The 9,325-nt window shown below is 41.4% G+C and overlaps 1 long non-coding RNA gene across 1 annotated transcript; it reads left to right on the top strand.

The window, feature by feature from the left end:
- The first annotated feature begins 2,931 nt into the window (after window positions 1–2,931).
- Window positions 2,932–9,047, top strand: LOC307209787. The gene is made up of 4 exons (XR_013835774.1): window positions 2,932–3,066; window positions 4,936–5,037; window positions 6,506–6,688; window positions 8,959–9,047. It is a non-coding gene; the product is annotated as an uncharacterized lncRNA (long non-coding RNA).
- The last annotated feature ends 278 nt before the right edge of the window (window positions 9,048–9,325 follow it).

Below are 9,325 nucleotides of genomic sequence, written 5' to 3'. Positions count from 1 at the left end.
GGAAATGACTTCTTTAAAGTAATTCAATGATGGTGGTGGTGATGATGATATATTATTTCAAATATCGCATGTGGACCCATTACTATCTGCCCACTGTTGGAGGGTGTGCAACACAGGTTGCTATGCCATAGTTCTTTGCTGGAGTCAATTGTGCTGGAAATATGCTCATTTCAACTTGTGGTTTCTCTTCCCCCCACCTCAGTACGTTATACACTCTAACAAGAAATCAGCTGAGATGGCTCCTTGCGCTGTCAATGTCAACATTTTACACAGCATTTAGATGTTGCTGTTTCCAAGCAATCTGTCAGCAAGCAACCTTGCAAAATCCAAAGTGTCAACAAAATAATAGAAAAAGGCTTTCTGAATAATAGCTTGAGGAAATCAAATCAAAAATTCCTCATAGACTAATGCTAGGGGAACACCAGCAGGGACCTCACATCTATAAACTCTGGAGCGATCGTGAGGGTGAATTTAATAGCAAACCATGGCCTCACAAAAGTGTAAAATTATCCCACAGTGCTGCTAACTACCTGGCAGGTGATAAACTGAAATTCATTTGTTTTGAGAAAATATTTTGTGATCTTAAATGTATGGCAGATTGGGTCACATACATTATGACATAACCAAAGACAATCAAGTACTGCCCCCTTCCCATTTTAGCGATGGCTAGCACCTTCAACATATGCCAAAGATGTTCTCTTATACAAAGGAAGACATGTTCTATAATCAAAATCACTGTGCACCAAACAGAGGAGGCAAGACTGGGGATAGCCTGTAGCAACCCCTATGGAGTATCTAGGGCAAGCTGTGCTTTGAGGCTTAGAAAGTAATTTGGGGCTCACTTGGACCCTTCCCCATTCCCTCAGTGCAGGGTGACCTGAGGCGAGAAAAATCCAGCTCAGTTTCTCATTAGGGCCAACGCAGATGTGACATGAAATGTGCCTTGGCATTTAATGCACACATTTGGGTTTGTTTCTTTTTCAAATGCGCATAGCATATGCCAGGGAAGACTAATCATTACTGACACCAGAGCAGGCAAAGAGAGCGAGTTTAACTCTCTCGTAACCTGTAGTTAGGATTTGCTGCTCAGAAGCAAATCAGATTTTTGCATGGGATTTCCCTTAACGTAATGCATCTTTGTATGTCATTTTTTCTCATATATTAATTTTTTGCACATTGTCTTCCTTCTTTTTTAAATACAAGCTGGTTGGTGAACTGAGTCACAAAATTCGGAGAAATGTGAATTTTGAAGGAAAACTGTGTTTCAGTCTGCATGTTGGTTTGATATGTGTAAATTAGGTAGCTTCTCACAACCTACAGACAATGTCAAATTCTCTGCCCCAGACCTGGTATAAAGAGCCTTTTCTACTCATGTAAGCTTCCCATGCAAATTACAGCCCTGGTTTGGGATGCCTGAATGATGGGCTAGCATGATAACAGATGTAATCAAAGGCCCTGGACGTATTCCATGTGACTGCATTTTCAGAGATACTCAAGGCACTCCACAAGGTAACACTAGCAAATTTCTGAATTGGGCCCAAGGCTTGTGAATTAACTAGAGGGGAAGGAGCCCCTCACCCAGCATATCATGGAGCTTAAGGAACTAGGTGGAGGGAGAAAGGCTGCAAGGAATCATTAACTTTGTAATTTGGCTGCATTTCTGTAAACAGAAAAGGAGGGTTAATTTTTCTTTTCCAGCAAGGCATCAAATTTCCTTTACACCCTAGGTGATTTACAAATTCATTAGCGGAAGCCAATGGTGTTAGTTACAGTGATGTAAAACTGTAATAAGGTTCCTTGTGAATGTGTGCTGTAAAATGGACAGCATAATGATGATTTAGAAAAGTATGGGACTTTTGTGCACCTAAGAATGACTGTCACTAGTCTTAAAGCGACACTGATAAACCTTTCATCAGTTTATCATTCAAGTTAATTAATCTTGATTCTCAGGACTTATTTATTCAGTTTTCTCTGCAACCAAAGACTTTCCCCATCTACAGCTGTACGAAGTATTCACTTCCAAATGTTTTCAGGGGCAAAATAGTGCTTTCAGAGGAGTCCAGCCCCATAAGAAGAAGAAGAAGAGTTTGGATTTGATATCCCGCCTTTCACTCCCCTTCAGGAGTCTCAAAGCGGCTAACATTCTCCTTTCCCTTCCTCCCCCACAACAAACACTCTGTGAGGTGAGTGGGGTTGAGAGACTTCAAAGAAGTGTGACTGGCCCAAGGTCACCCAGCAGCTGCATGTGGAGGAGCGGAGACGCGAACCCGGTTACCCAGATTACGAGACTACCACTCTTAACCACTACACCACACTGGCTCTCCATCCTGCTTTTGTGGCTTTTTGCAGGTGTTTGGAGTGGTGTGCTCTTCACCAACACCCTGTACAGTCATACCTTGGTTGTCGAATGCCTTGGTAATTGTACGTTTTAGCTCCCAAATGCCACAAACCTGGAAGTGAGTGTTCCAGTTTGCAAATGTTCTTTGGAATCCGATTGTCCGACACTGCTTCCATAGCTTCCGATTCAGTGCAGAAAGCTTGGTTTTCAAACATTTTTGGAAGTTGAACGGATTCCGTTCGAGAACGAAGGTACAACTGTATTTCCATGTTTTCTCTGATTTCTCCCTCACTGAGTGATAACTGTAATATCAGGCATTGCAGACACAGTGACATGCCAGCAGCCCAGTGCAGCTAGTCTCATTGGTTTATGTGTGAGCAAATGACTCTCCTGCACCACCCCTGATTGGTCCTGATTATTTTTGTTGCTACCTTGCTGCAACAGGCATGGTGGAAGCAGCAACCTCCTGTGTGTGGGCTACCAACAGTGTTTCTGTCCTTTTCTCCTCATAGTGGAAATGGTGACATCATGACTCCACACTGACAATCAATGTGATGACATTGCTGAAGGCAAATCAGACACTCATGTTGCTCTCGCTCTGAAAGTAACACACTGTTGATGGTCTATGTCTACATTATCAATGCCATGATTTGAACAAGGAAGACTGTCATTGCCTTGGCAACAAAGATGTGTTCTCTCTGCCCTCCCTACCCCACAACAGCCCCTTTGTGAGTATCTGTGCACCCTTTGACATAGGATCACAAAAATCACTAAAAGCAGGGTAGGTGGGTGAGATTCCAATTGGCTGAGAGGGTTTGTGAAATGCACACACACAAACACTTCACCTCAGTGCCAGCATAAACCGACTTAAATTTATATATAGCAGGAGAGATAACAGAGAATGGATAGGTATAGTTAAGGATATTCAAAAAGCATGAAACATTTTCAAACAAAGTAAGTACATTGATTTTTCTATTTCCCCCCAGAATGTCATGAGTACTTTCTCAGACCACTTCTAATTCTCCTTAGACTGATAAGCATCATGCTAGTTCCCAGTCTGAGCACATTCAATTTCATGAAGGTGAGAAAGCGGATTTTATTCAGCTCTGGCCAGCAGCCAAATTAATTCCTTATCTGCCCCCTCCCCCTCCCCAAATCTTGTTCAATGGACTACCACTTTAAAAATAATAACCTTGGGTTTGCTTGCTTGTTTCGGCTTTTGGCCACCAACCATCATGTCTTGTGAAGATCTCTGAAGGTTTCTTACAACGTGGAGTTTCACATTGTGTATGTGGCCTTAGCCTACTATCGGCTGAAAGCAGCAAATGAAACTCTTGGGGCCTAGGCATCTCAGTGAAGCTGCTTAGTAAACTAACCGTGTAGGGAAAGGAGGCTGTTGATATGGTAGATTAACTTCCAGACCACCTCTTGAGACTTGCAGGCAAAAGGAGAGACTAGCTTCATCTGCCTGATAAAAATTACCCAACTATTCCCAGGCACATGAATGTATAATAGGCCAGGAGTTTAGAATAGTTCAGAATTCATGAGAACCTGACACTGCATTTACTAATGGAGATGATTTATAGTCACAGCCCTTTCGGTCTTGAAAGTGCAGTTTGTAATAATGTATGTTCTTAGAACATGCCCTCTACTCCTCAAATCAATCCAAATATCCAATCCAATCCAGATATGAAGGGTGCTTCCAGACTGTCACTGTTTGAAGTTCACATACCAGCAAATGCAGGTTGTGCAATTCTAGTTGATTTGGGAGATCTTGTGCAACAAACACACTTTCCTAAAGCATCAGATTTTTTTGTGGTAAGGAAAAGCAATGAGAAAAGACACTGGCTTTGATGCAACATCATCTAACCTCCCCACCAACAAATCAGAAGGAATGCTCAATAAACAGGTCATCTGGAAGTGCTCAAAATGCTTAAAATCCAATACAGCAGTAGTTTATACTTCCTAAATTGATGATTCTGTGAACCTCATCATCAGATGGTTTCACTAACATCACCAACCCAGCCATTCCTCAATTGTCATTTCTGCCTTTCCCCCAACTGGTGAAAGAAGCTAACAGCAGTGCAAACCATAAATGCCAGGCCTAGGGGGCTCTGGGTGCTAAGCACCCATACAAACAACGCTGAGCTCCAGCATGACTTCTGATTACCAAAGTCATGTCAGAGCCCTGACACGGCCTCCCAGATGACGTCAAAGGCCCTGCCAGGGCTCCGAGCACAACTTCTAGTAGAAAGTCACGTTAGAGGTCTTGGATGTAATCTCTGAGACCCCATGAGGCCTTGGAAGAGCCACCACCCTGCCGATACACTGTGATGTCATGACATCATGTTACATCACAGGCACCATTGGGCACTCATAACCTGGAGCCCAAGTCCGTGCCTCTGGTGCAAACACAGCACAGAATAACAAAAGGCAGTCAAATTGCACTAAAATATTACATAAAAACATTAGAACAAGGCACTTAAACATCAATAAAGCAATAAAGCAACAGGTAAAAGCCAATAATACAATTTATTGAAATCAGCCGATAGGCCAACAGCCTTTCTAAGTGAAAATTTCTTTTCCTTCTGAAAAAGAGTTCAAAATGGAGCTAGCTGGGCCTCCCTTGGCAGGGATATTCAGAGCCTGTGAGCAGCCACCAAGAAGGCTCTTACCTGAGTTGACCAGCATTTTTGCTGGTAATCTAACTGTGGCTATGTGCAAGCAGACCTACCGTATCTCTCTACAAATCCTGTGTGCAGAACCCATTTTGCTTATTCATTTAAATGCTTATACTCCACATCTCACCTCTTTATTTGTGTACATGACATTAGCCAGAGATGCATTTGGAAATTCCTTCCTGGGGGGTATATATATGTCATTTTGATTGATCCATTTTGATTATCAAATGCAGTCTCCCTCTCCATGGCAGCTGTGAATACTATTATTATTATTAATAATAATTTTATTATTTATACTCCACCCAACTGGGTTTCCCCAGCCACTCTGGGAGGCTTCCAGCACATACAGAAACATACTAGGGTTGGGTGAAAATGCCCTCCCAAAATTTGCCACAGTATTTATTTTGAAGGCTTGTGATCTGCAAGTTTATTTTGTTGTGCTAGGGTTTAATAACTTGTTTTAGCTCCATATTAATCTCTAAAGATTTTTTGAGCTATATTCATAGCTTTCTCAGGCAGGCAGTCGTGGAGTCCTTAGCCTCCAATAATGTGAAATGATTAAACCTATAATGAGTGATTACCTTAATATAAACCGCTTTGGCACATATTAATTTGGGCATCCATGGAGCATAGATAAAACTATAAAAACTTCAGTATCTTCCTCCAAGTAGGCTAAGGGAAACACTGAAATGAACTACCATTGTGCTGTCAGAAGTAGATAATTTGTGGCAAATTTATGTAGGAAGTGGGTGGGTGCCAACCCAGAATCACTAACTGCACACGAGAATTTATAATTTCTTAATACAAACCTGGAAATCGCCCTCTGTAGAACATTTGAGGTTTTTTGACTTCTTCAGCATTTTACAGACAGCAATAGCCATGGTGGGAGAAAGTAAGCACGGCTATTATTATTACTGCAGAACTGAGAGAAGTAAAAAATAACCCCTTTGTCCCACTGTTCGCAATTTAAAATGTTGAGGTCTGAAAAGCAAGCCCTTAAATCCTTAAATCCCACCCACTTACTTTTAGGTAAGCCTGTAGTATTGTATTGGGAATTCAATAGGGTCATACCAAGTTCGTTTATTAGCAAGGACTGCCATTTAACTGTGCAGCAAGAGTTTGCCATTATGTTTTTATTACACCAGAGGGTTGGCCTATTTTTGAAAAATGTCAGTCACTGGGGTTTAATTGGATGTCTGGCACTAGTTTAATTTGCAAAATCACTGTTTATTAAGAAGAGAGCCTTCAAGACAGCTGGAAAGCCTATAGCTGAAACATACATACACCACTATTTGATTACTATGCATTTCTGGGTGCTGTGCTTTTGTGGTGCGGACATGCTGTCAATTTTAACAGATAGTTGCTTGCTTTTTTAAAAAAAGTAAGAGCAAAGCCAACATAATAATAAAGCTATACCTCTCAAGGCCAGCTAATATATCATGTTTGTTTGTTTGTTTGTTTGTTTGTTTGTTTGTTTTACATGCAGCTAGTCCTCACCTTAAATCATAGATTTGATGCATCATGAACAAGGAATTTAGCCAGCCTGATTGCTGCAGTTTGGCCAATATCATTGCTAGCTTCCGTTTCCCTAAGACCCAAATTCTGTTGATGGAGCCAGCAAAAGCTAGCAAAGCAGATCATTTTGGTGCGCTCCTGACTGCTTCAAATGGTAGAAGCACGTCTGTCTTTTTTTCTCTGATCTGTTTTTTTCAGGGAATGTTTTAAGCTGTTCGTCTTCTTCATTTCCTGAATAACCCCGCTTGAAATGTCAATCCTTTTACTAAGCCAAAGATTTCCCAGTCACAGGTGAATGACATCATTCATCACTTCTCTAGTCCAGACTGGCTGTTCACAAACTCTCCCTAGCACAGCTTCTCCGCAGATATAGGTCTGTATAATCAGGTGGTGGTGCACCATCTTCTGTCTCCAAATCTAGGAGAGTTGTGTACAGCTATTAACCAAATGAAGAACAACAAAGCCAGTGGACCTGATGGGATACCTGCTGAAGTCTTCAAAGTGGGCAGAATTGAATTTACACAACAACTTCACAAGCTCATCAGAAAAATATGGGAGAGAGAGGAGATCCCAGCAGACTTTAGGGATGCCAAAATTATCAATCTCTTTTGGAAAATGGTGATAGAACATATAGCGGAAACTATCGAGGCATCTCCTCATTAGTTGTGGCCGGCAAAATTGTTGCAAGGATGTTAGCAAACCATCTCCTAACAATATCTGAGGCTACCCTTCCTGAATCCCAAAATGGTTTTCAACCTTCCAGGGGGACAGTGGACATGATTTTCACTACTCGACAGCTTCAAGAAAAATGCATAGAGCAAAACCAACCCCTGTTTATGGCGTTTGTTGACCTAAGGCCTTCAACACTGTAAATTCTAATGCCCTGTGGACTGTCCTTCTGAAAATTGGCTGCCCAGATAAATTTGTGAACATCCTTTGGCTCTTCCATGATAATATGACAGTAACAATCACAGGTAACAGTGGCTCTCAAAGTGAACCATTCACGGTGGAGTCAGGTGTTAAACAGGGTTGTGTTATTGCCTCAACTCTATTCATTATTTTCACTGCCATGATCACTTTGTCGAAGGGAAACTCCCCTCCAGAGTGGAAATCATATATCGAACAGATGGAAAGCTCTTCAATCTGAGCAGGCTGAAAGCAAAGGGTAAGGTTACTGTATCTTCCGCCATAATGCTTCAGTATGCTGATGACAACATGTGTGCACACTCAGAGGATGAGCTCCAAACCATCCTAAATGTCTTCACAGAAGCTTACGAAAATCTTGGCCTATTGCTCAACATCCAACAAGTACAAATTAACCCCTCTGCAGCACCACAAATTCAACTCAATAGTGCAACGTTGGAAAATATTGATCACTTCTCCTACCACAAGGGCCAACATTGATGCCGAAATCCAGCATCGCTTGAGCTCTGTGAGTGTGGCTTTCTCCCAATCGAAGTGCAGAGTGTTTGAGGACCAGGACATTCACAGGAAAACCAAAATGCTTGTTTACAAAACTATTGTACTACCAACTGTATTGTATGCTTGTGAAACATGGACAACTTATAAACGCCATCTCCAAGTCTTTGAAAGATTCCATCAACGGTGTCTCTGAAAATTTTTACACATCACTTGGGAAGACAGGCAAACTAATGCCAGTGTACTGGAAGAAGCAAAGATCAGCAGTGTTGAAACAATGATGCTTCAATATCAACTTTGTTGGACTGGACATGTTGTGCGGATGCCTGATTATCGTCTTCGAAAGCAAGTACCCTATTCTGAACTTAAAAATGGAAAGTGTAATGCTGGAGGTCAAGAAAAGAGGTTTAAAATCTCTCTCAAGGTAAATCTAAAAAAATGTAGTATAAACACTGACAACTGGGAAACACTGGCCTCTGAGCGATCCAATTGGAGAACAGCCTTTACCGAAGGTGTCATGGACTTTGAAGACGCTCGAACTCAGGACAATAGGAAGAAACGTGCTAAGAGGAAGACACGTTTGGCAAACCCTCACCGTGATCAACTCCCACCCAGAAACCTATGTCCCCACTGTGGAAGAATATGTGGATCCAGAATTGGCCTCCACAGTCACTTACGGACTCACTTTTACAACTGTGTTCATGGAAGACAATCTGACTTGACTATGAGTGATCACCAAAGAAGAAGAAGAGCTCCATCTTTTGTGTTATGTTATGTATTTTGTGTTTTTAGGTTGTGTTTATGTTGCATACTGCCTGAGCTTCAGATGAAGTGCAGTGTATAAATTTAATAAATAATCATAATCTATTAGACTACAGATAAGGCTTTCACTGTTAAAGAATGGGATCTAGTTTCTGGGATAGCTAGGTTTGCAGGTTGCCTTGGGAATTGCTTTATAAGAACAAGTTTTCTTGCTCAGGCTTCTTTTATTTTCTCTAACAACAGGTCCCCAAGACATGATGGAGACTGGGGGGTTGTCCTCTTTTTAAAGCATGGAATATATGGCTGGAAAACCTTGCAATTGTGCAAGAATAAACCTTGTCCCTTTTTTTTACCATGTTGAGACAAAGAAAGCTGGTTTCTGAGCCACATTCAAAACTGTTTGCTTGTCTATATATGTGAATGCCCTATGATTTTGATAACCTATCCACAAACCTTTTTCTTCTATTTTACTGCACCACTGGATTTGCTAACTAATCCTCTAAGCCTTATTTAAATCCTCTAAGGCTATGCTTAGCTACTTTGCAGTGCCACATACTACAAATATGTGTGTGTGTGTGTGTGTACATACACACACACACGCCTGATTTAG

Source organism: Podarcis cretensis (genome assembly GCF_951804945.1).
Source record: "Podarcis cretensis genome assembly, chromosome: 2".
Lineage (NCBI taxonomy): Eukaryota > Metazoa > Chordata > Lepidosauria > Squamata > Lacertidae > Podarcis > Podarcis cretensis.
Note: the sequence above shows the minus strand (reverse complement) of the source record. Positions and strands in the feature narration are given on the sequence as shown.